A 27,921-nucleotide genomic window follows, 5' to 3' on the forward strand; every position below is an offset into this window, starting at 1 on the left:
AAAAGTAAAGAAGTGCAAAGCAGATTTCCTTAGTTACAAAATTAGAAAGAGGCAAGATTCAGTAATAATAACTTGAGTTTCTCAAGCACTTCACAGGTAAATGTCAGGAGTTCAGGGAGGCCGGGGGTGACCCAGTAGGGGGATCTGTTGTGGCCCACCCAAACTCTATGACCCAAAGCTAAGACTTTCTCTAGCAAAGCAAATCAGAAAATTTTAGGGAATTCTTCCCCTCTCTGAAATGTGGATTTCAATGACTCTTTGTTTCTTATCTCAAGTTGAAAGGGATCATTCCTAACTGATAATGTTGACCAGAATCATCTTCTTCTTCTTCTTCTTCTTCTTCTTCTTCTTTTTTTTTTTTTAAATTAATACTAAGTCATAAGGGCAGATGTCCTGCTGACAGGATTAAGGAACAGAAGGGCCCAGATAATCTAGAATGGGAGCTCTTTGAGAACAAGGACCCTGCCTTTCATTTGCATCTCCAGGGCCTACCATAATGCCTGAATAAGTCATGTATAAGGAAATACTTAATAAATGCTTGCTGATGGATTCATCAATTATACCTGGAATTTGTGGGTCCTGACCTGGCTCCTGCCATATTCCCTCAGCCCAGGGCAAAGCAGTAGGCTAATAACACCGTTCGGGTCTCGGCAAAGCGTTCCATGGTGTTAAATAAGGCCACTGAAGTATGACTGCCATTTTTATGATTAATCATCTATATTAGGTTTGCTGATCTCTGGTCAGTGTGACTCCATTAATCCCTTGTCAGAAAACACCAGCAACAACAAACTTTGCAAGAGAGAATGCAAAATAAATAAAGAAAATAAGCCAAACAACCCACAATCCAGGGCAAAAAGGAAACCTCAGTATGCTTTATGTGCGATGGATCATGAAACGAATGGATCATTTAAAAGGACATTCTGGAAAGCCAAGAACAGGCGGCGGAGACAGAGGCAGCTGTCGGCATCAAATCACCACCTCCCCCAATCCCACTGGGCAGGTCAAAGTGTAGCTTCCCCAAAGCGCACACTCCCGTGTCCAATTCCGTGTGTGAGTAGTGGACAGGGCAGTTAGTGAGCCCAACATACACCAACTTTCCAAGCTCCTAATTGTTGACAAAAGGGATATCACTGCCTTAAAATTACTCGCCCACAGCCAGAAAGTATCTGAGGCTATATCCCAGCTCAGGTCTCCGGGACCCCAGGCCTGGGGCTCCATCCACTGCACCCCCTCATAACTCCCAGACACAAATACGGGAATATAATGAAAGTCAGTGACATCAGCAGAATTCAGATAAGATGACTGAAGGAATTAGACAATGAGGAAACAAAATTATCACTCTTTGCAGACGATAAAATGGTATACTTAAAGAATCCTGGAGAACCCATTAAAAAAAAAAAAACTACTAGAAACAACAAGAACAAAAAAGAATTCTTGGTTCCAAAAGACCATGTGAGTTCAAAGATTGGCCGTGACCTTGGGGAGGATATTTTGACCTTTCAGATCCTCAAGTGAAAAGAGAAATGTTCAAGCTGATGTTTAAGGCTCTCTGTGATCGCTGGTGAACCTGAAATTCAGAAGGAGGGAAGATGTGGCAGGGGAGGAACCAGTCTTGAGGCCAGTTGGAATTTAGGGATTTGTTTGGTTTCTGGTGGTTTTTAATTGCTTCTAAAAACTTCCTTAATGTCAAGGAACCAAAAACCAACTGTCCAATGTTAACTTCCCAAGATATTTATTCCAAAGCAAAAACTTGCTTGTGGCCACTTTGTTATGTTATGCATGACGGGATTAAATGGAGATAATATTGTCCTGGAGGGAAAGGGAAACACAAATCACTCAAGAACAAAACACCAGCGGCAATAAAATGGCTGGGAAGGGAAGCGCCTTATCAGCTCAGTCAGAATCTGTTTCACGGATCCACAGACAGGCTGCGGGATCCCACGGTGGAGTTCCTCTCTTGTCAAAACCGATTAAATGCTCCATCAGAAGTCCCCTCCAACATCTTCATTCGATTTGCAAGGGCTGCATTTCAGATCCTCCCCTGCCCTCCTCCATTATATCAGTCCGGGGTGTCTTCTGCCACTGATACAACTTTGCAAATTAGCAGGCCCAATGATGGAGCAGATAATAAATTCCACATCCCACTTTTCCCAAAGCATTTCCTCTGCTCAGGATTGCCCTCAGCGCCCGGAGCCTCAGATCTTGCCCGTTTGGAAATAAGGAATGAGCGAGCCGGGCCCTGCTTCCCACAGATGGGAACAAATAGTAGCTCTGCTTCAGATTGTTCCTCGGTTCACCCTTGCCTTTGAGGAATTGTAGCTGGATTTAACTAATTAGCACCCCAGCCACAGGACAAAAACAGTGATCTCATCAAGACACGGTCCCTTCAAGCAGGAAAACTGGCTTAGAAACCCATGCCCTACTCCTGAACCTCCAAATCCTAATTACTCCTTCAAGTGCTAACCCAGAAGTAAAGAAGGGTCAAGTGCAAATCCCATCTCGAGACCCTGGGAGACCCAAAGCTACCAAACTGTGCATTAATCACCCTTTGATCCAGCAGGGCCAACACTGGGTCTGTACCCCAAAGAAATCACAAAGAGAGAAAGGCACCCACTCGTGCAACAATGTCTGCAGCAGCTCTTTTTATGATGACAAAGAACTGGGAACTGAGTAGATGCCCATCCGTTGGGGAATGGCTGACTAAGCTGGGACATATAAAAGCAATGGAAGATTATTGTTCTATAAAAAGTGACGAACACTGATTTTAGAAAGGCCTGGGAAGATTTCCATGAACTGATGCTGAGCAGAACAAGCAGAACCAGGAATACATCGTACACAGGAACAGCAAGAATGGGCGATGATCGACTACGATAGATGGGGCTCTTCTCAGCGGGTCAGTGATCCAAGATGGAAAATGCCATCCACATCCAGAGACACTGAATGTAAATCAAACACAGGCTATGTTCACTTTTTTGTTCTCGTGATTTTTCCCTTTTGTTCTTATTTTTCTCTTCCAACAGTTTCTCTTTCTATTGGTGGAGCTGAGAGCAAGACATGGGGCTTACATCTTTACATGATAATGCCGGCTCATAAGCTCACAGATTTAGAGCTGGGAGGTGCCATTAACCCATTTACTGGTGAGAAAACTTAAAATCAGAAAGATTAAGCGACTTGCCCAGATCACACACTAGAAAATATCTGAAGCAGGATTGGAACCCAGATATTTTTCACTCTAAGTCAGATACTAGGCCAGGAATTAGCAAAAATGAAGATTTGTCCCATATAAAGATGTAAGACGCATTCCCGACTCAGGGTTGGCCCTGGAACCATAGTTTGCTGACCCTTCTCCAGCCACTACACCAGGGGGCCCTCATCTTCACTAGCAATGTGAGGGTCTCCCACCCGACCCCGACCATTAGGAACTAAGCATGGGGCCCAGCACACAGTCCCTCGCACTGTAAAAGAACAGTTAACGGAATGGAGAGAAAAAAAGAAACCTCTTTCCTTTTACCTCAGAACGCACTTGGGCCAGTGAGAAGGCCCCAGTGGTCTGGGCCTTCGTCGGGATCAGAGGTCTGAGCCTCCGTCCCAGAGGGCAGGCAAGGAGCAGCCCCTGGCCCAAGCAGCGAGCAGCTGCTTTCATGCATCCGGCGGACTCCTGGATGGCCCTTTGGACTTCTGTGAGAATGGCAAAACGAGCCATTGCTTCTTGTCTCTGCGTCCTTTTGGAGAATTTCTATCACAAATCTGTTTTCCTTTAAAAGGCAGCTATTCATTACACATACTGGGCTACATCAAAGGCAGGAAACCCAGAGAGAGATCAGGCATTCGTGCAACTCACTGCTGCTGGAGGTTGTGAGACCTTCCGACAGCTCCTGGTACTCCAGCTGCCGTCTAATCCCCTCTGATCAGGAAGCTGGGCCAGAAGCTTGGGTTCAAGAGGGGAGCTTGTTAGATCAGTTCTGAGCCCTGGGCACCGTGTTCTGCTGCAAGAAGCGCTACTCGGCCCTACCCGTCTCCACTATGAAAGAGAAAGAGAGTTCTTTCAAGTGGGGGACACGGCCGGTGTCTCAGAATGGAACAAGTCAAGCTTACAGAAAATTTCCAAGAGTTCCTCGCCACATTCAGGATGAATTTGCTGCTGAATGGTCCGTTCCAGCATGTTAAATTCGAACTTTTTGGAAAGGAACCCTTGCAAAAAAAATAGCATTTCTAATCCCTGAGAAGTGCAAAGCAGAGGAAAGTGCAGATTCTGAATCTAAACTCTCAGTGACAAGAAGTAGATGGGCTGGGGGAGCAGGGAAAGAGGCGACTGGGGAATAAAACTCTACAACTAAATTATGACTTCTCTCATTCTTCTGTCAACCACAAACAACTGGAAGTCAAGTTTCTTTTTCTAAAGCAAGTCTGGGACCCCCAAATCTTCTTTTTTCAGCTCTCTATAGTCTAGATCAGAGATCAGCAATTTACTTGCATCAAAGGAAGAATGCAAGATGACTGGGGGGGAGGGGGAATTGCCCCACTACCTGTAACTCTGGGCAAGCTGCTACACATTCCAGAGCCTCAGTTTCAACTATAAAACAAGAGGGATGGACCTCTGGGGTCCCTTTCAGCTCTGATTCTAGACACTCATAGCTATCAGTACACTGTGCTTTCACAAACAAATCCAAGAAGTGATGCAGCGTGACATGATAACGTGGAAGAACCATTTACACAGTAACTATAACCTCATCTTTTTTTTAATTTAAAAATTTTTTTAGTCTTACTGAAAATCATTAAAACAATGACAATCTAAATTAAGAGAAGGGACTCCGATATCTACTAGTATCCTGGGTCAACTTCATGTTTTAAATTAATTTTAAAAAACTAACAGAAATTTATTTCTCTCCCATTTTTCCACTGGGGAAAAAAAGTAAACTCTTGTATCATTCATATACACACACACACACACACACACACACACACACACACACACACATATATATATTTTCCTAAACAAATAAAACTGGCTCATTGGTCTTGTCCCAATTCTACACAGGGAGTTCATCTTTGTCATGACATGGGTTGGACCAAGGAAATAAACTAACAACAACAAAAAGGTGAAAATACCATGCTTTCATCTACAATCAGCATTCTCTCTCTGGATGCGGATGGCTCTTTCTATCCCAAGTCTATTGGAATTGCCTTGATGATGAGAAGAACCAACTCCATCAGAGTTGATCATCACATAATGTTGTTTCTGTGTACAATACTCTCTTGATTCCACTCACTTCACTTAGCATCAGTTCATATAAGTCTTTCTAAGCTTTTCTGAAGTCAGCCTGCACATCTTTTCTTATAAAACAATAATATTCCATTACATTCATATATCATATTCTCCACCTGATGGGCATCCACTCAATTTCCAGTTCCTCGCCACTATAGTAAAATGCTCTTTCAATTCTTCTCGTTGGTTTGTATTAATTCATAAAAAATCTTCCAGATTTCTTTAAAAGCCACGATTTTCACCATTTTGTGGGGGGCACAACGGCATTCTCTCACATTTACATGTCACATTTTGTTCAGCCATTTCCCAAAGGATGGGCTGCCCTCTTAATTTTCAGTTATTTGCACTATAAAAAGAGCAGCCACACACACATATATTATTGTCTATTTCTTCTTTATTTTATTTCCTTGGAGGGTATGGGATTAATATTGGTCAAAGAGTATGCACAGTTTAATAATTCTGAGTATCACTTACAGCAAAAATCTTACAGATTCTGATCAATACACTGACCAATCAGAGTTCCAGAGGATTGTGGATGGATCATGTTTTCCACTTTCCAGCAGAGAGATGGTAGACTAGAGGAGCAGAATGATGGGAAAGAAATGAATCCAACACAACTGTTCTAGATAGTGTCCTTAAGTCCATGTAAAAAGCTTGTTGCTAACAGCGAGATTCAGAAACCTCGGGTCTCCTCTCTTTTCACTCTAAGCAATGAGGGATCAGCGTGGCTCTCTGACCATTGCAAGAGAAGATCCTGGGAGACCAAAGTCCAGAACATCAAGTTGTGTTCACTCTGTAACAACCAGGATGACATGATAATGACTATCATAGGGACTAGTGTGAAAGGACCCCAGATTTCCCAAGCCTGATTATGCAGAAACTGTGAAACCCTTTCAAAGAGAAATCTGAGGAATACAAGAAGACTCATTTATATAAGTTGTACCTTGGAAAAGGTGGAAGCAGATACTGTGTTGTTCAGTGCCTGGGAGGATGTTTATTGTTTAATTTCTCCTGTTTAACTAAGACCATGAAAAAAAATCTCACCCAATTTCATTACCTTTAGCTATTAAGGTGGAAAAGCCCCGGCTCTAAGGAAGCTTCCTTTTAGTAGGTCAGAGTCAACCAGGAACCCCCTAGTCATTAATCCCTGGGTATTGAGGGAAGAAACAAAAAAAAGTTGGGACAGATCATCCCCAGGGGATGGACTAGGAAGAAACTGTACACAGAGATGGACAAGAGACACTAGGTGGGATAGAAAGGGAGCAGCCCATGAAGTCAAGATTCCATTTTAGCAGCAACTAGTACTTCCGAGACAAATCAATGTGGAAGAAAAGGCAGACCTGAGACCGGGTGGTCTCTGGGACCCTCAGAGCTGCAACATCCTATTATTTAGGACAAACAAAACACACATAACAACACTATGAATCATGTTAATTAAGACAGTGCAGACTAATAATAATAGCCAAGCACTGGACTAAGTAAGCACTTTACAATGATTATCTTATTTGATCCTCACAGTAAGCTAGGAGGAAGGTACTTATAGGTGTTATTTTCCCTGTCCTACAGGTGATAATAATAATAATAATAATAATAACTGACATTTCTATAGTGTTTACTAGGTGCTGGGCACAGTGCAAAGCATTTTAAAATAATCATTTTATTTGATCCTCCCAGGAGTTGGACTCAACAGCCTCGGAGTTCCCTTCTAGCTTGAGAGAGCCAGGATTCTTTGATCCTATGACTCTCTATTTCATGTTTGGTTTTCTTCTCTGACCATTACTAAATATTCTCCCAGGAGACTAAATTTTGGAAAAGATCATTCCTCTAAGGGGCAGCATTTCCTGTAATTCACTTGTGTTAAAATAGAAGAAGGAAGGCTTGAACTTAGCTTGGAAGGGTCAAGGGGAAAACTCAAAATAATTGTTTATTTTTCTAATTAAAATCAAACAACAATTGGTCCCCAAGGAGGAGTTCACAGGAGAGGGGTGAGAAACCAAACCCTTCCTGATGGTTTCCCAGCTTAAAGGATAAATGAGAATTCCCATTTTGCATCTTTACCACCCACTCCTGGGCCAAGGGTCCCAGAAACAAACCAGGAATTTCTATTGTCTGTCAGATGCCTCATAGGTTCCCTGAGAAATTGAGAATAATTAAATCCAGAGGGAAGAAGTTGGCCATGGGGCTGAAGCTCAAAGCTGAAGAAAAAACTAGACAAGAGTAAGCCTTGGTGTTTCAAGTCTCTGGAATCTCCTTCTCTCTTCCTGCCCAACTGAAAGAATCAGGGGAGAGGAGCGTAGCCCCATCAGCCAGGTTTAACTTAGGTGCAGTCATGGTAGCTGCTATAGTCAGTCTATGATCTTTATTTTTTCCATTTTATTTTATAGCTTTTATTTTCAAAACACATGCATAGATAGTTTTTAACATTCATTCTTGCACAACCTTGTTTCCGAATTTCTCTCCTTCCTTTTCCTGACATCCTCCCTAGATGGCAAGTAGTCCAATATATGTAAAACATCTGCAATTCTTCTATACCAGTTTCCACAATTATTCTTGTTGTTGCCGTGTACACTGCTCTCCTGGTTTTGCTCACTTCACTCAGCATCAGTTCTTGTAAGTCTCTCCAGGCCTTTCTGAAATCATCCCATCTTTTGATCTTTAGAAAAACTAAACAAACACTTGCAGAACTCTGGGGGAGGAAGCAAGAGAAAGGAACACAAAGCAAGACTTTTCTGATAGTTTCTTTTTTGCCTCTGAAGTGGTTCTGGGAAGGAAGGCTTCCTGGAAGACGTGAGATTGAGAAGGGAACCTGAAAGATTAAAAGGGAGAGTGGGCCAGGAATAAAATACCCAGAGAGTGAGCAGGAGAGAGGAAGCCCACAAAGGGAGGGCATTTCTTGTTTGAGAAGGCAGAAAATGCCCTGGAGACCAGGAACCAAGGGCAGAGTCAGGGAAGAACTCAACTGGTTAAACTCCTGAGAGATCATGGAAAGACCTTCCAGGTTCTGCCTGGCTCCAGGAGGCAGGTCTAGGAACAAATGGGTGGAGGCTGGAGGAAGCAGAATTAGGTCTCGTGAAAGTTACCCCCGGGAAGGCTGAATGGCCCATTACCGAGCCGTGGCTTTGGCCAGGAATTGGGGCACAGAACTCAAGGAAAAAAATATCTGGAAGCCTCTAGATCCGCTGGTCACTGAGAAAGGAGGAGACTAAAGACAGGATGGAATCGAATTCCTCTGGCACCAAACTCCTGCAAAAAAAAAAAAAAATACAGCTTCTCTGGCTCTTGGTGAGCTCTAAGTATCAATGGCTGAGCTCCAATCTCCCAGGCAAACAACAGCCTTCTCCTCAGTCTTGGAAGACAACAGATGCACTAAAGCACCTTTTGAGAAAGAATTTCCCAACATGCAAAAGTACCCGACACCCATCAGCTCAGTGCAGAAGAGCTGGGACAAACACAGGTGCAATGGAAAACAAGCAGGACACAAAAATCCTCCTTTGTTCCTTCCCTTTTTTTCAGCAACTTGTGGAGGAGAGTGTGGAAAAATCTATTTTACCTACAACCTCTTAGAATAAAGGTTCCAAGTTTCTAAAATCGGAGCCAGGGGAAAGCTGAGATTTGTCCCAATACTCGGTTTTAGCTGCAGAAGTAGCAATGGCACATGATTCCCTTTATATGGCAAACCTTGGCACATACAATGTTCATCCACTGGGAATCCCCTTGCCCACGCCCATTTCTCTCTGTTACGTCTCCCATTTGAAGGTAAACTTTCTGAGAGCGAGCACTGTCTCTGTAGCAGCCCCAGAGCTGGGCATGGGGTCTGGCACAAGTAAGTCTCAACAAGAGCTTTTTGGGGGGAGAAGTCTCACACGGCTTCCATGGCAACACACAAACAACAAAACCCGGTACGCTCCAGCGTGGGGGCCAGATGGAGACTGCAGGGATCTCTTAGGAGAGAACACGTCTGTCACCACTGCTGGACGGGGCTGCCCATCACCCAGGCTTTCTCCTCTCCCAGAGCTGCCCGTCACTGTAGCACGCCCTTATAAACATCGCTTTATCACATAAAAAACCAAGTTCACAAAGCTAAAAACCAAATTTCTGAGCCACGATGAATACAAGCTTACCCAGTTTTTATATAAAAGGAAACTTAAGTTTCAAAGCCACTCCCTTTATTGCGATCATTCACAAAGTGGGCAAAAGAATATACCTTCCCCCAAAAGTGGGCTCAAGCTGGGTTTTTTTTAGATGACATACCACTCAGGGGGAATCCATTCTACTTGAACCTATTTTAAACCAGGGAGTTTTCAAATAACTAATAATAAATAGGCTTCAATGTTGTGGGGGAAATCACCCAACCATATCACCCACATGACTTCCATGTTCGATAGTGGCTCTGTGATAGTGTTCACAGCCTAGCTTCCCAGTCTTATGCTTTCCTCCTGTCTAGTGACACACGCCATTCCCTTTCCTGGCTATCCCCTTACCTGGAATTCTCTCCTTCTCATCTCCACCTCCCAGCCTCCTTCAGGTCTCAGCTGAAGCCCCAGCTTGGGGGTAGATGCTCTTCCGGATCCCCTTGATTCCAGTCTCTTTTCTCTGTGCTCCCCTCCATTGTGTCCCAACGGACACAATGCCTGCTTGTATGGAGCTGGCTATTGTCTCCCGCCATGAGACTGGAAACACCTGTCCAACAGGTGCTGTTTAGTGCCAGCTACATAACAGGTACTTAATAAATCCCAGCTGACTGGCTGAAATAACTTAAAAAACCCACAGACATTTATTTAATTACTATGTTCCAAGTACTTGTCAGGCACGGGGGATACAAAGACAAAATACAGTCCCTGTTCTTAAGTAGTTTGCAGTCTATTGGGGGAAAATAACACGACACAATCAACCAACAAGCACAGATTAAGCCCTCACTGTGTGAGTGGGCAGAGTTAACCTTAAAACCAGAAAGTTCTGAGTTCAATATCAGCTGTGAGACCCTGGACAAATCACTGAAACTTAATACTCTACCCAACTCTCCTAAGACTATAGTTTTCAAAAGATGATTTTCCTCAGTGGGAGATGTCTATATCAATGAAATCGCAGGACCAGCCTGCCGTGTACCCGGCACGATGGCAGGTGATAGGGACATGATAGCTGCCCTCAAGGAGCTCACATTTTTTTGGGGGAAAGAGAGACACAACAGGTATGCAAGTAAGTACAGGACGAGGAAACTGAGAAGAAAAAGAACGTTCTTAACTGGGGAGATCGGGGAAAGATTTAAGGGAAAAGTAGCATCTGGGTTGAGCTGGAAGTAAGAAAAGGATTCTGGGAAATGAAAGTAAAAAGGGCAAGAATTGCAGGCAAGGGGAATCTGAGGAAGCAGAGTTTGGAGATGTTTACAATACATAATCTTTGCAATCTTGAGTGACCCCAGTTTAAATTGCAAAGATATGACACCGAGTTTGCACATTCAGAAGGAAAGCAGTATGATTCTTTGAGGACACACTTAAGGCCAGTCATCATTTTACAATTTTACAATCAAAGCAAGCAATGATTAACTGGAGAGAATTCAGCAAGGAGAAACTGCAGGAATTCAGGATCCAGATATTAGTGAGAAGTTTCATTTAAAAAATCTATGTTAAATAAAAACTATGGAACTGGGGAAGTGATAGTCACTGGCAACCATCCGAAAGGGTACGTCAAGTAGGCCGGGAAAGTTCTGTAATTAATGAGGTGACCAGAATACACTGCAGAACAATTAAGTAGAAAGAACTGGGCCAGAAGCTAAGGAAGAATTTCTAACTGTGAGAATTAACAGGATCTTCTCGCAGAACACTGGATAAGAATTCAAAGAAAAAAAGGGAGGACTTTTACAGGGTCAAATGAACAACTGGCAAGAAAATTTGAATCAAGTTCAACGGATGCTGCTGGGTAACTAAACTTACTCAGATTAAAGCAAACACATGGCTTTTCTTTTAACAAATGGTAAACTACTAAAGGGTATTTTTTTTGCATAGATTAACCCCCCTACAATCATGCCTTTTCATTTTCTCCATTCATTGACTTGGGGGGGGGGGGGTTGCAGTTGGTTAAGATTGAAGGCCTACCGTGAGCAGAGTATAGCACCAACTGAGACTGGAAAGCAAAGAAAGAAAAGAAAAAAAAGAGAACATGGATAGAGAACTTCAGATGGTTTTCCGTACTAAATCACAGAGGTCTCTGGGATCACAAAAAAGTGTAGGTCTCATTTTTCCCCCTTCCCCACAATCCTTAAAAAGAAGCTTCATGCTGACTCTTTGTTCTTGGAGCTCCCCCAACAGAGAGCTTCAAATTTCCATTACACCCAGAGTCCAAACTCCTCCCATACACCCTTCATGACTTCAAGGACTGAAGGCAGAACTTCTGGACCAGAAAAGCCAAGCTTCCAGTCCATCTGAAGAGAAGGACTTTCCCTGGAACACTCCTCATGATTCCCCAGACACAGCGGCAATTTTTAGGTTCCTACTTAGGGTTCCTCAGTGCACAAGGAAAATTGGTCTGTAATGATGGAAAAGTCATTTGTTTCTCCTGCTCCATTCAGGATGCTGAGCACTTCAGCTCTTGGGGACCTTCCTCTTCGCCCCTCCAAGTAGGAGAGAAAGCGCTGGAGCCTGGATTGATTGCTGAGAGTTTCCTCACTCAGAAGTTACAGTAATCAAATTCTGACTGCAGTTCCCTATTCCTATCCTTACCTCATAAAGTTAATTATTTTTTAAAATTTCCTCTGTCACAAGAGCAGGTTTCCCCATTTGAGCTGGTGCTCTTTAAGACACCATGGGTGTGCAGGTGGGATCTTTAGGTACTGTTATCCACTGAAGGCGATTTTTCCTTCCTCTGATTTATTTTTCTTTGTGTACCATTTATTGCCTAGAGATTGCCTTATTTCATTCCAAATCCAACAAATTTAAGGCGTTAAAACAAAATCAAGCTGGAGTAAGAGATACGGTTCAAATCCTTTACATCTTCCATCTGGAGAAGTTCTCGCAGGTGGGATGACAAGGCTTACTCAGGAGTGAGCAGATCACAGGTACGTTTGCTACTGCCGTGTCACTGAGAACTGACAGTAGGAGCAGAAGCGGGGAAATAGTCTGTTTCATGGAGCTTCCATTCTACAGAAGAAGATAATGTGTACAGATGAGTTCTTACAGAGCAAAAATGGTGTTTTCTTTCTGAAGAAAGGCATTAGTAGCTGAGTAGAGTTTGAGCAGAAGGAAATAATAATAATAATAATAAGCATTTGTGTGGCATTTACTATGTAAGCACTTTACAAATAGCATCTCATTTGATCTTCGCAACAACGCAGAGAGCAAGGTGCAATTATACTCCTCATTTGACAGAAGGTGATGCTTGAACAGAATTGTGAAGAGAAAAAAGGAGGATTCTGAAGGAGAGGGGAGAGGGCATTCTAGCAAGGGGGAGTAGAGATGAGAGGAACCACGTGTGAGGAAAAGTCAAGTCATTTTAGCTGGACTGTAAAATGTAGAGAAGGGAGTAATGTATAATAAAACAGGCTAACTAAATGACTTTATGTTTTTAAATGCACTTAAGAACATTTCAAGTCTGCAGATGTTTTAACCAACCAATCAATAAACATTTAAGTGTCTGTCGTCAGGCTGAAAGTGCTAAAATTAAGTACCAGGAGAGGTAACTGGAATAAGGTGGGACAGGCAGGGAGGCCAGACTGCAGCCAGGAAGAGCCGAGCTCGAGTCCTAATTCAGACACTTCCCAGCTGTGTGACCGTGGGCAAGTCACTTATCTCTGCCTCAGCTTCCTCATCTGTGAAATAAGCTGGAGAAGGAGATGGCAAACTCTTCTGTATCTCTGCCATGAAACCCCAAATGGGGTCACGAGGCGTCGGACATGAAACTGCTCCTCACCAACATGAGCAGATGACGAGGGGCATCCCAGGCCTGCTCCAGAGCGGGGCAGACACTGTGTGCCGGTGGGAAAAGGAGGCGAGATTGCCAGGAGTGGGGTTCGTGGATCTGGGTCAGGACCAAAAAGTAAGAAGGCAGCAGAGGGGCGGCGCCCTGTGGTTCCAGTGGGTCTGGGCACCTTCTGGGATTTTCCCTGGGAGCCTGCCGCATGCTCCTTTCTCGCTTTTCTCAGACTCCATAGGAATCAATGGAAAGAAGGCATTTCCCACTTCCAATTCCCTGCGTCTCACCTCCGGCCCTCTGGCAGTTCTCTCCCCGGTCCTTGCAGCCCAGTCCGGCCCAAGTCCCTCACTGGTTCTGCACGGCTGGCCACCTTGAACAAAGGCCTGGGACGAGCCTGTGGAACCTGGACTGGAGGCAGCCATTTATGCAGCACCAAAGAGTTCTGGTGGGTCAAGGAAGAACAGAAATCGGGCGCCTTCGGGGGGTAAAGGCTGCTGCTTTCTGGACCCACTCTGGTTCCATTGCCATACAAGCACTTCTCAAGCTTTATCCCTTTTGAACTGACTGGGAAACAAACTGCATTTCTGGTGGGAGGGCGAGAGAACGAAGGGCAAACTTGGGGATGGAGTCTCTTGGGCTTCGACTCCTGGCTCCCCTAATACCGTTTTGATTTTCACAATTAGAGAAAGAAATAACACTGGCACTTTCCTTCTGCCGAGGCTGGTGGTAAGGGCTTTGTCCGTGAGGAGCAAAGGGAAAATTCAAAGCAAGTAAGCTGTGGTTTCGACACCTGATACTTTCAGATGATTTTTTATATAGAAGGGCAAGAAGCCCAGAAGGAGGAATTGCTATATGAGAATCAATGTTGCTAAGCTACGAGAAGTCACTGTTGTGAGTTAACAGTCAGGGACTTCTCCTGGAAGAAAGAACCAGCAGGGAAAGGGAGGAGGGGGAGGGGACTAAATCCTCTAACTGAACAACTTTAAAGATTCTAAATCCCAGAACTAATTGTTGGGGCTGGACAGCCCCCATCCAGGGAGGTGGACCCTGCTCCTTTTTTAATTATCTAGAAACGGTGAGAAATATGGAAAACGGAAAAGTAAAAGCCCTTACTGTTCTGCTTGCTAAGCCCACATCAAAAATGTAGATAATTGGGAAAGGAGGTGGCCAGCCATCCAGCGAGAATGAGGGAAAACGGAGGGGACGGCCGAACGCTGGCGTGGCATCTGTGAACTATTAAGGCACCCAGAAGAGGGCCTCTAGCACGCCAGGCTATGGCCAAGAATGACGTGGGATGAGAAGGCATGAATAGTCAGGCTCTGCACACAGGATGGGAAGACCAAGGAGAGCAAGGGTCCACTGTATTATTCGGAACATTCCCTACCTAAGCAATCTCTTCTCACTCACTTTGACTTAATTTCCATGGAGGAATTTTTAAATCTTATTTTATAATCTAGTCTAATACTTTTAACCTGTGGATCCAATATAGCATATCAACAGGTAGCCATGAGGTGTTTAATAAACATTTATTGATTGATAATTTCCAACCTGGGGGACAGGACCCAAGGAAGCATCTACAAAGGAGGAAAATATCAGAAGATCTGGGGAAATAAGTCAGTATCTGATTCTGTCATTACCACGCTATCCTATTTTTTGTTGTTGTTTAATTTTTTTAAATTTTTTATTTTCAAAACATATACATGAATAATTTTTTAACATTGACCTTTGCAAAACCTTGTGTTTCAAATATTCCACTCCTTCCCCCACCCTTGGCTCTACATAGCAAGTAGTCCAACGTTGTTAAACATGTTAAAAATATATTAAATCCAATATATGTATATGTATTTAAACAATGATTGTGCTGCAAGCAAACAACAGAAAGTGCTATGTTGTGCTCCACGCTCAGTTCCCACAGTCCTCTCTGGGTGCAGATGGCTCCCTCCAAGACCACTGGAACTATTACCTTGCTCACCCTTTCCCATCCTCTTCCTCCAACCACACACCGGGACTCTTTCCAAATCCTCCTAAAGCTCCACAGCCACTATATCCTCCAAGATGCCAGGAAGAAAATCCTTTTTCTTTGTCCTAACTAGCTCTAAGGTAAACAAGTACAAAAGAGAGAGTGCAAGTGTTACCCAATTAAACAGGAATGCAGTCAGGGCAGCTCCTGAGCACGGTTTTCCATGTGTCCTAGGAAGTCTTACAGAGGCAGCCTCCACCGCCTGGCCCAAACGGAGCCTCAGAGAAGGAGCAGGAAAGGTGTTTGTGTCTGTGGCCATCTCTTCCCCTCACAAAAGAAACAGAAAGAAAGGAGCCCGGGCTGAGAGTCCTGGGGACGTGACCCGACGGCTGGAAGGGCAGGAGCGGGGCCTTGGAGCCAGGGAGAGCAGGGGCTCAGCCGGAGGTCAGAGGGCTCGGTTCTGCTGGGGACTTAGGCTTCATACTTAGGATAAATCATAACCCGTCTGCACTTCAATTTCCTCATCTGTGATTTAAAAAAAGAGGTTGGGCTCTCTAGATCACCACCAAAGGCCTTTTTGTGACTTCCAAGATTGGGAGCCCAAAGGCCAGGCGCTTTAAACAGGAAACCAACCTGCAATGAGCAGGGACCGAGACCCCCGAGGGCAGAGCAGAGAGCCCCGTCCAGTCAGTCTGCATCTGCTGGCTCCTAGAAATTCCAGGCTCAAGGAAGCTACACCTGGAGCTTTTCTCCAGCCTGTGGGAAAGGAGGGGATGTTAAGAGTTGAGGGCGGTTCAGAATCCAAAGATGGAGAAGTGGGAACAGCCCCTGATGGTCTCTGTTGGTCACCGTCTCAATCTGTGCGATCCTGGGCTCTGAGTCCAAAAGAGAGACTGAGAGAAGTGAGAAATGTGGAAAACGTCCACAGAAGCAGAATGACCAAGGGGGTCTCTGCCTGGCAGTTAAGATGCTGGTGAAGGAGGGGAGACGGGTCACCGGCTCAGGCTGTTTGTTGGGGTTTGAAGGTTCAGGTCAAAACAGTGGGTGAAAATACCTTCTTCTCTCACTGAGAAGTGTCCTTCCAAGTGTTTTGGGGATGGTTCCTGGCTTATCTACACAGCTTTTCCTTATGGCTGAGGGGCAAAAAATTTAGCTACTTTACAATCTTTACTGTTTAAAAGAAATTAAATGTTAGATTTTAAAATTTAAATTAAATTTAAAATTTAAATTTAATCTAAAATAAATTTTTTATTTAAATTTAAAATTTAATTTAAAATTGAAATTTTTAAATTTAAATTTAAATGTTAAAATAAAACAAAACAAACCTAGATCTAGGTGGCATAATAGAGCAAGCTCCAGCACTGGAGTCAGGAGAACCTGGGTTCAAATTTACCCTCTAAGGTGTACTAGTTCTGTAACCATCGGCTAGTTATCTCATCCCAATTGACTACAACCTCTCCCTGCAAATAAAGATATATATTCAAAATAAAAATGGAGGGATGGGGAAAAAAAAAGGAAAGAAGAAAACCAAGATGGATCAAACCTCTTGAAGTCTTAATTTAGCTATTTGATTTGAAATGACAAAAGTTAATGACTTGCAGGTGAAGGATCTAATTTGAAAAATGTTAAATGTGCCAATGTGAATTATGTGTCTGAATTTGCTTACTATGAAATAAGCTTGATTAAGAACAAATTCTTTTTAAGATGAGAAAAAAAACACAATAACCAGCAAGCTTTGTGTAAATCTCTGGTGCTGTTCTCAATTATCCCTTTCCCTCTGAACCTCACAAAGCATCAGCAGGTGGGAGATAAGTGAAGTTTTAATAAAACTTGCTTTATATCCCTCGCAGAATCTTTTTGTTCTAAGAGGCCCCCTCCCTCTAGCCCAAAGATGCCCCACAACCGAGCTGATTCTGGGAGAGTTTCCTAAGCAAGTCAGTTTCTGGTTACATTTTGGTTTGGTGAAAAAAGTAGGAACATCACTTATGAGAAAAGAGCAGTACAGATGACTCATATTTAGATTCTGGAAGCAACAGTTTGATTTTTTTAGGTTCTCTTCTCATTCCTACCGGGAGAATAGAGCCTTTTTTCTACTCTGAAAAAACTGTACGGGGCACCGAGAGGTCTCCATGGTTGATGCACGCTAGCCAAGCTCTCCAAGCAAGGCTCTGAATACAAGGAGTCTGTCTGTAGACCCGGAGAAATCTTTGCCCTTGGACAGCAGTCACCTTTTATTCCCCTCCCTAACCTTCTGGAGTTCCCCACAAAAAGGGCTCTCTTGATTCACTCTGGGAACTCTGAGCTCATTTCTTCTAGAGCACAACTCCCTCCCAGGACCTCTAAGTCCTTTGCAGATAATTAATTTATGGAGGCTCAAAATAGCTGAGAACAGGAAAACTCTTTCCCTTTTCAAATAGGGTAAGTTCCTGAGAAGTTAAAGGCGCGGATCTGAATTCAGAACTCCGGACATTCTGATCAAGCCCGAGCAGAGTGAAATTTATCTGAACCTCATCAAAGCTGAAAGAACTAAACAAAAGAGGTGCAAGCAGGTGAGGGGCGAGGAAGAATGGAAGCAGGAAGGAAGAGGTATAAAAACCGCAGCGAGAATGTTTTAAAAGGCCTCTGATTAATTTGCCTCTGATTCTGACTGGCAGATGACCCTGGCAGATTACGGAGTCTCTCTTCTGGAAAATGAAAGGGTTGGCGTTGAAGGCCCCAAAGGCCACTTCAAGATCTAAAAATTGATGATTCTAGGAGATGGGAATCTTCCTGCCACTCTACGGCTTGTGTCATGACCCAAGCATCAGGGCCCTTGATCAGGCTGCTCTCCAAATTTAAATCCAATCCTAAGAAGTGATGACGGTGTTCCTTCTTCAAGAGTACTTGCTGAATGGACGTCCATCGGCTGGAGAATGGCTGGAAAATGGCTGGATAAGTTACGGTACATGAATGTTACGGAATATTACTGTTCTATAAGAAACGACCAGCAAGAGGATTTCAGAGACTGACATGAACTGATGTTGAGTGAAATGAGCAGAACCAGGAGATCATTATACACACCACAAGATTATACGATGATCAATTCAGATGGACGTGGCTCTTTTCAACAATGAGATGATTCAGACCAGTTCCAATGGTCTTGTGATGAAGAGAACCATCTGCACCCAAAGAGGAGTGTAAATCACAACAAGTATTTTCACCTGTTTTGTTGTTTTGCTTGCGTTGTGTTTTCTTTCTTATTTTTTCCTTTTTGATCTGATTTTTCTTGTATAGCATGACAATTGTGGAAATACATACAGAAGAATTGCACATGTTTATTAACATATTGGATTACTTGCCAACTAGGGAAGGAGGTGGGAAGGGAGAGACAAAATTTGGAACACAAGGTTTTTCAAGGGTGAATGCTGAAAATTATGCATATATTTTGAAAATAAAAACTTTAATTAATATTAATAATAAAATAATACCATTATTAATAAAGTTAATAATAAAAATTAATAATTAATGAGAATACTTGCTGAACTAGTTCCCTTTCCATACAGTCTTCATGTTGTTAACATATAACAGCACTACATTTTAAGTTGTAAAACACTGACTAAAATGATCCACTTTTCCTAGAGAAGAAGCACAGTTTCATCCCATTTCAGTGACCCCTCATCCAAAAGTTTTGAGCATAAATCGCCTTTGCTTCTCTGTTCCCAGAGACGGGCCTTTCTCTTTTCCTTCCAAGTTTTCATTCCTTAACCAGCTGAGATTTCACTTCCCCAGATTTCCTTGATGATAAGAACAACCGAACGGTGGCTTTGACTCCCTGACTAGAGTGTAATCATTAATCCGCTCACTCCACATCTCCAGCAGCTCGAAGATATCCCAGAGAATTTTCCTTTTTGCTAAGAGACAGATACCTTCATGAGTCTTACTGTTTTAATTAAGTCAGCCCTAGCAGAGACGTGAATATAGCCGATAAACAGGGGATTTGTAATGGAAACACTAGCATCCTCAACAATGGAGCTGCTGTCACACTGGCACGCACTTTCCTGAAAATAAAGTTGGCAGCGATCGCTGCTGTGCCCAGGAAAAGACTTTCTATGGGGAAAGAAAACAGCCTTCAGTTCCCAGCAGGTCCCGGGCAAGCCCAGGCCCAGCCTGATGGAGAATCTGAACGCCCTCTTCTAAAAAGAAAGGGGACAAGGGCTGCTCCCACCCACTCTCACCCTGTCAGGAAGTACAGCTGGCTACAAATCAAAGCAGCCTCCCAGACCTGGGGTTCCCCTTGGGAACAGCAAAATATAGCCAAGCGCTAAGGTGGCTACGGGACTAAAAGTGGCTCATTAGCTGTCAACACGGATCTTGTTTAAAAGTCAGAAAACAAATTCTGTTTTCCTTCTGAAAGGACCTTCTGGATTCTCCTCACTTCTGTGGAGGTGGAGGACTAGGGGTGTGATACACTGCATACAGTATCAGACTTATTCTGCTTCATATACGTGGCCTGGTTTTGCTGAATTGTTTTATCCCCTATTTTTTATTCTTTGTTACAAGGGAAAGCTCTTTCAGAGGAATAGAGGGGAGAAACTATAGGTAAAGTAAAAATAAGACAGCAAGAAAGTTATTTTAAAATAAAATATATCAACAAAAGAACATTTTTTAAAGGTATCTTTTAAGCTCCCACCCTTGCTTCTTTGCAATGGTAGAGGAGCAAGGGTGTGGAACATTGCATAGGTCAGATTTTTTTGCTATTCTGACTATACTTGTTGAACTGCCTTTTTTTTTTTTTTAATAAGTAATAGCCACATGGGAGTGTGGAGGGAGGGTAGGCTGGAAAACAAAAAATATCGGTAAAAATATAGAGAGAAAGCATTTTCGAAGGTTATCCAGCCAATCAGGAGAAAAAAAGCAATCATTCAAATTCAGTGCAAAAAAGTTCTATCTTGCCTGCTCTTCCATTACTAAGAAGAGACGTGCAGGAAAATTAAACAGGGTAAGTAACCTCTCACATGATTTCTAGCTCTGAGGGGGCTGGGAGTGGGGGTCTCAAAGGTCTATTCAAAACTATATATTACTTGGCCAAACCTTAAATGAATCATCCTATTTAATATTATCAAGACTTGTTTGGCAACATGTAGTTGGAAGTCCTCCATGTGTTATATCAGGAAAGCATAATTTTATACTTTTTTAGATGGAGAAATAAAAGTTCATTAAGAAATTAAGTTATTATATATTAGATTACTTGCCATCTAGGGGAGGGAAAATTTGGAACACAAGGTTTCCCAAGGATCAAAGTTGAAAAATTATCCACACGTATGTTTTGAAAATAAAAAAACTGTAATAAAAATAAAGAAAAAAATAAAAATAAATCAAGCTATTTCTTAACATTTATTGAATTTCCAGAGGATATGATAGACTTGATACCAAATATCAGAGTCTTTGCCTTTAAAAAAAAGATAAAAGAAATATTAGAAGTTCAGTGATGGAATACGGAAAAAATGCTGAACTTAGATTTATCAAGATTTCATTAGAGCATAGAATCCAGAACTGGAAGAGACTTTTACATGAGGAATCTGGAGGGAGGGTCCAAGGATACAAGGAATCCGAGGACAGATTCAAGCCAGGTCCGTGGATTCCCAAACTGGCGCTCTTTCCCTGATACCAGATTACCTTCCGAGCACAAACAAGTCTCTTCACCTACGTCTGAAGGGGAGTAATATTTACATGTGAGTGTGCGTATATATGTATGTATGTATATAAAATACACACATGTGTGTGTGTATTCATACATACATGTATATATATAGCTATCACATATACACACACATAGATGTATACATACAGACACATTTCCACCCAAGCAGAGACATATAGATCCAGACGTGTGAGTTATCCTCCATATTGTTCTTCCTGAGGAAAGCCCTATTTCTTTTTCTGCTATGAAGGTACCTCCCTGGGTGACCCGGGCGGATGGGATCTGTGTGGGGGAGAACTGGGGCATCAGTTGGGTGAAAATGTTTGCATTTGTTTCCTCCTGGGGTTCTGACTTTGCTTAAGTATGGACTGAATGGCTGGGGGAGGAAGAAGGCAGTGAAACTGTGTGGTTCCAAATGATGTTACAGCTTTAAGGGGGAAAAACGAATGGTATTAATTCTAAAAACTTCTAACAACTGGGACTGGAATTAAAGGTTAATACTGAGCAGGGAGGCCAAAAAATCACTCAGACGTATATGCCTAAAAAGGAATACAAAGAAAATTTGTTGCTTGGACTTCCTTGCCCTCCCCACCCCCCCACATGGCAATAATCCTTTCAAGAATTCAGAACATTCTGCTGAACTAATCTCAAAACCTCAGTGAGGGGTCAGAAGCAATCCACGGGGTTTGAAGCGTCTGACTGGTTTTAATCTGTGAGTTAGACTCTGCAAGCTTCTTTCTCAACTCGTTCTTTAATATATGGCCTAGTGATGGGAGCACGGGTTTCTGCGGCTAGGAGCCGAAAATATTTTCAGGGTCATTACGCCAGCTTTAGAGCCGGGCTTGACCCTGGAACCCAACGCCACCACTCGGGCACAACCCAAATCTCTGGGCCTTTGGCCACATGGGTCCGTTCTCTCTCTTCTGCTCAGAAGGCAAGTGCACCTAGAGTCACAACCAAATGCAAATGTAATTTAGCTTTTAGGCAGTGGTAAAGAGCGATGTTTCCCCAGCAGCAGTCATATCTCTTTAGAAAATGATTAAACAAAAAAATGATTAAATATCAGAGCTAACAGAATCTGGAGTCTGGCTCTGGAGGATGCCGAAAGTCCCTGTGAGAGCCCTCCCCCCCACCAAAGGAGGCAATGGCTAATACAGCAACAAACTTATTAGGAAAAAATCAGTGGCAAAAACTGTTTGGCTGAGGGGCATTTCTTATCCCTCCTCCGGGTCAAAGTTCATTGGACATAATCCCCAGAATCGGGTCTTCAGGAGCCAAAACTGGGGCCCTTTGCATCCATTCTGCAACTTGCTTTAATCTGGGGGTTGGGAACTGGGAGGGGAGCAGCACTTTTTAAGGGGAAAATAGTTATCCGATAAATTTACAGCAAATGAAGCCCCATGAGTATCAAAGAATCAAGAATGTAGGACCTCCCTATACAACCCTCGGCTGGCCATTAATCCACCCAGCCCGAGGTGAAGCAGGAGTTAAGATCTTTGAGTCTGGCCACATTTGCAGACATAAAACTCCATGTTTCCTCGATTTTGTGGGCTGAAGTCAGACTTGTAACATTAACTTTAATGTAATTTTGGGGGGAGGTGATTCATGCAGTGCGCCTGCCAAGAATTTTAATAATTAGACTGAATTAGGACGACTCTGTCTGCACATGTCTGACAACATCTGCTTAAGGGATAGTTATCCTGGAAGTGCTGGAAGGCCCAGGGAAGGCTAGGAAGGGCACTGCTCACCCGGGATCTGGAGCTGGGAAGGAAGCCTTTAACCTTAAGAAGGAAAGCTGGTTCAGGGGCTGCTCATCAACCCAGGGTACTTACTACAGCTTTAGGAAATGCTCCTAGCAGCAGGGGACAATGGGTAGCAGGAAAAAAGGAAGGGGAGGAGGTGGAAAGGGAGGAAAGGAGAGAAGGGGAAATAAGGAAGAGGGGAGGAAAGGAAGAGGGAAAGAGAAAAGAAAAGGAAAGGGGGAGAGAAGGAAGGAGAAAAAGGAGAAAGGAAAAAGAGGGAAATGGAAGAGGGATGAAGGAAGAAGGAAAGGAGAGGAAGAAAGAGAGAGAGGAAGAAATAGGGAGGAAGGAAAAAACAGCCTGGAGGCAGTGGGAAAAAACACGGACACTCTGAAGACTTGGGTTCAAATTGCAGCCCTGCCACTCACTATGTTATTTTTATCAAATTCCCCAACTGTCTGGGTCTCACTTTTCTTATCATTAAGTGAGATAATTGGCTAGATTGGAAGGTTCTCCTTTCCTCCCCCCCCTCTGTCTGTCTCTCTGTGTCTCTTTCTCTCTGTCTCTCTCTGTCTTTCTCTGTCTCTCTCTTTTCTCTCTTTGTCTCTCTCTGTCTCTGTCTCTCTCCCCTTGTGTGTGTGTGTATGCATATGCAATGGACCCCTTTTGGCACAGTCTGGAGAACCCTATGGACCTCTTCCCAGAATAACATTTTTAAATACATAAAATAAAATAAACAGGATTATAATAAGGAAGCCAAAGATGTTGAAACAGTTATCAAAATACATATATTTTAAGTTCACAGGACTAGATGGTCTCCAAGGCCTCTTCCAGCTCTAGGTCTATGAGCCTGTAAACCGGAGGAGGTTCACAGAATCTGAAAGCTGGAAGGAGCCCCAGTGGCCACCTAATCAACCCATACGCAAAGGGGGGAAAGTGTCCACGGGGAAAACCCTCCCCCTCCGTTACATTCTACCATGAACCAAAAATTATGCAAAGTGTTTATCTTCAAGGATGTGTCCCAAAAAAAGACAACGTAGCAAGTATTTCCTGGAAGAAAAGGTCAAAAAACGACATTACGGGAAATGAGGCTCTCTTGTGTTTCTAAAAGCTTTTTCTTCCCTGGGCAGGGACGCTTTTGCACAAGAAGCACACCCTGCACACACACACACACACACACACACACACACACACACACAACTGAACAGGGAATTATACACACACAATGACGCCTCTAATGATTAATCAGGGACTTATCACGATGAGCTCAGAGCCCTAAACAGGAAGTTTCTTCTGATTAATATGAGCAGAGAGAAAGCACCCTCTGAAGCTCTTCATGTAACTGATAATATTCAGAATTTCCATTAACTGTCTCAAGGATGGCCTCGGCAGAGACAAAAATCAGAGCCTGGAATCAGACCCTCCGCCCAAACGCAGGGCTCGCCCCCTTCCCACTTGTGTGATGTGCGACACTAGGACACCCTGCGACGAACATACCCTCTCCTGGAACAGAGGTCTCCGAGCTGTGGCTAATGACCAGCCCCCGAAGGACGGTTTGTATCCCTGCCCCCCATGGCCAGCCTTGGCTTCTCGCTAGCACCGCCTGTGCCCCTGACACTTTCCCCCAACTTCCCCTGGCGGGTCAGTACCGAAGCCAAACCAGCTCCTGCCCACCCCCAGACTCCCCGCCCTCTGAGACCTCTCGGGCCTGCAGTTACCTTACGCACCCTTTCCAAAATAACGGTGGAAGGAGGACAAATGGGGGAGCGGCCGAGCCCGGCTCTAGAAGCTGAGGGCCTGGTTTCAGACCCCAGCTGTAAATGTCCTCGCTATGGGACTGTCCCCGGCCTCAGGGTCAGCACCTGGGAAATGAGGGGGTTGGCTTGGAGACCCCCGGAGGTCTCTCCTGGCTCCTTCCTAGCGAGGGTCTTCCCTTCCTTCTTCCATTCTTCTGGGTTCTCAGGTTAATCTTTTTCCATCCTTGATTCCCTATTCAATTGAAACGGCTCTTTTCTAAATCACTGATGAGCTCCTATGTTCCAAATCCAAAGTCTCTTCTCCCTCCTCTTGATCTCTTAGCTTCCTCTTGTCTGAACTAAACCTGGCTTGGTTCCCTCTTCGTCTCCTTTGCTGGATCACCTTCCATAAAACACCCTTTGCAGTGAATGGACCTCAAAGCTCGGCCCTGGGCCCTTTTTTCCCTTTCACTTGTGACTCCATTAGCACCCACAGATCAAATATCATCCCCAGACCAATGATTCACAGATCTCTAGATCCTGGCCCGCACCCCACATCTCTGGCCTATCCCAGCCCACATAACTAACTGTCTAGTGCACATTTCAAACAACATGAAAATGTACAAAATGGAACTCAGTTGTTTCCATTCAACCCATTCCTTTTCCAAATTCCCCCCATTCCTGTTGAGGACACTGCCATGTTTCCAGGCACCCGGTTTTTTCCCCACTCTGGCATGAATCTTATTTAAATTTATTTTTTATTGAAGTTTTTTTTTTAATTTTCAAAACATAAGCAAGGATAAATTTTCAACATTGACCCTTGCAAAACCTTGTGTTCCAATTTTCCCCTCCTTATCCCCACACTCTCCCCTAATGTCAAGTAGTCCAATATATATTAAACATGGTAAAAATATATATATATTAAATCCAATATAGGCATCCATGTTTGTATCATTATCTTGCTGCACAAGAAAAACCAGATCAAAAAGTTAAAAAAAAAAAAGAGAGAAAGAAAATAGAATTCAAGCAAATGACAACAAAAAGAGTGAAAAAGCTATATTATGGTCCACTCTCAGTCCCCACAGTCTTCTCTCTGGGTATAGATGGCTCTCTTCATCACAAGACCATTGGAACTGGCCTGAATTATCTCACTGTTGGAAAGAGCCACGTTCCAGCATTACTCCAAATCACTTGTTTTTCTTTATCCCATATACCCAACTTGTCACAAATCTTAATTGGTTCCAAACTCCACAATACCTTTCCTCTCCATCTCCTTTCTCTCTACTCTTGTAGCCATCACTAATTCAGACTATCCCTACCTCTCTCTGGGACTGCTGTGAGCCTCCTCACCCATCCCCTTGCTTCTCACTCCCCTGAATATTGAACCGTTTCCTCCTGGCATTTGGCGATCATGAATGCCCAGTGCCCACATTCCTGGAGTGCAAAGCGGAACAATGATGGTACCCCAGAAGCTCTTCTAGAGAAGAAGCAAAAGAAGGGAATTGCCGTGAACTTCTCCAAGGACCCGGGAAATGACACATCTGTTGGTCTTGCCCTCGGCTTCATTCTAACCTTCTCCTATTTTTCTTTCCTTTTTTCCAGGGCAATTTGGGTATTTAAATAGTAGGTTTTTTTCTGAGTTAGCAAGGAAGATGATAATGGGGGAAGCTGGGGCATAAATTCCCTTTGATGTCAAGGCAATGGAGTTTGAAGAGTTTGGGGAGAGTCCAATCTGCTCCCCAGCTCTGAACCAATCACAAAATCAAGAAGTTTCAGGAGAAGCCCCCGTGACTTGTGTACTTACTACTCAGAGGACGGCAGTTAACCCCCCTAAAATCCTGAGCCTTCAAATACAGCAAACTGACCATCCCATACTGCCTTTTTCTTTGGCTTTTCATTGTGAAATAAGCAGGCTGAGCTGTGTTGCCCAGAATTTTTTTCAAAGGAAGAGAACAGAATCTGTAAACTACAGGCCATTGAGCCTGACTTTGATACCTGGGAATTAGCAAAGGAAGTGGTGATAATAAAAAGCTTTGCTATATCAAGGTCAGATCACGCAAGATTCATCTTTTTTTTTTTTTTAGCAGTTATTAAGCTCATAGATGAAGGAGTTGTAGATATAATTTAGACAGGTTTTAGCAAAGCATGTGATAAAACATCTCCTGCTAGAGATCTGGGCTAATACAATTAGAAGGATCTGAAAGTTTCTGAATGGCTAGATACAAAGTGATGTGAACAGTCAGGTGATACTGGGCGCCGCTCAGCTATGAACAGCTGTTCATGGTTCACTGTCACCTAGCAAGAGGTCTCCTGAGAACTGTGTGAGGGAGCTGGCTTTGACCTTCAGGGGTTAACGTTTTTATCAATCACTGAGATAAAAACAGAGCTGGTATTGTCTCCAGATTCACAGGTGACATGTAGTTCAGGGAGCTCGAATTCTAACGGGGGAGACAATGTGCAAATAACTAGGTATCTGCAGCATAAAAGCAGAGCAGCTGGAAGATAAATCCAGAGGGGGAAAGTACCAACAGCTGGGGGAACCAAGACAGTGCGACTCAGACCGAGTCTGGAAAGAAGCCAGGAAAACCAAGCAGTCTGCAAGAGGGAGGCAAGAATCTCAGGGCTGAGGGTCAGCCAAGCCAAATAAGGAAAAAGGAGATGAAAAAGCTTGTTCAAGGGACCGGCTGGTGTAACCGAACTGCAGAGTGTGTGAGGGGAAGATTAAAAAGACTGAAAATGTAGGAAGGGAGACTTTAAGAACACTGGAAAGCTGCTTGAGAAAGGCTACCAGAAGGGTGGAGGGTCTTGAGTCTTAGGCCATGTGAGGAGAGCTTGAAGGGTCCGGGGGGGGGGTGTCACCTGGGGAGGAAAGGATTCAGGGGACATAACTGCCCCCCCCATTCACTAAAAGGTTGTCATGTGGAAGAAAGGGGAGGACTTGTTCTGACCGGTTTGACCGAGGAATCAGGAGCGAGGGCAGAAAGATCAATCAGCAGGAAGGCTTGATTCCAGCACCTCCTAGCCATCAGAACCATCTGCCTCTGGAGCGCTGGGATTCCCCTTCCTGGATGAGGACCCGGACGTCACAGGAAAATTCCTTCCAGGGATGGGCCGGGTTACGTGGCAGCGGGGACCCATGATTCTAAAACGACGTTTCTGAGGTTCTTCCCAGCTCTGAAAGCTCTGGTACTTCCAAATCAGAGAAGCCATTATCTTGTTTCAGTGATCTGCTGATTCTCAGGGGTTTTCTATGTAGGCTGCGTCCCTCACATTATTAGAAATAATGATTGTGCTATAGTTGGGTCTGGTCCATTTGGGGAAGGACTTTAACAAACTGGAGAGCAATAGGAAGATGAGCTGGAGGACTGAAGAGGAGAGCAGGGGTTTTCTTAACAAAGAGCTTGGAGGAGTTTGCCGTTTCCTTCACCTGATCATTTTATATTGGAGCAAACTGAGGCAAACAGGATTACGGGACTTGCTCGGGATCAGCCAGCTAGTAAGAGTCTGAGGCGGGAATTGAGCGGACTCTGGCACTATGGCACTCCCTGGGTGCCCTAAGAAGGACGATACCCGACTTCAAATATTTGAAGAGCTTTTACGTTGCCAGAGGAATCTTTGCTTCAGGAGGCACA

General features: G+C 43.8%; 1 protein-coding gene across 1 annotated transcript in view; it reads right to left on the reverse strand.

Moving 5' to 3' along the window:
• Positions 1–27,921, reverse strand: part of NXN (nucleoredoxin) — a 137,066-nt gene that overhangs the window by 41,035 nt on the left and 68,110 nt on the right. The window lies entirely within an intron of this gene.

Source organism: Antechinus flavipes, chromosome 4, assembly GCF_016432865.1.
Source record: "Antechinus flavipes isolate AdamAnt ecotype Samford, QLD, Australia chromosome 4, AdamAnt_v2, whole genome shotgun sequence".
Classification (NCBI taxonomy): domain Eukaryota; kingdom Metazoa; phylum Chordata; class Mammalia; order Dasyuromorphia; family Dasyuridae; genus Antechinus; species Antechinus flavipes.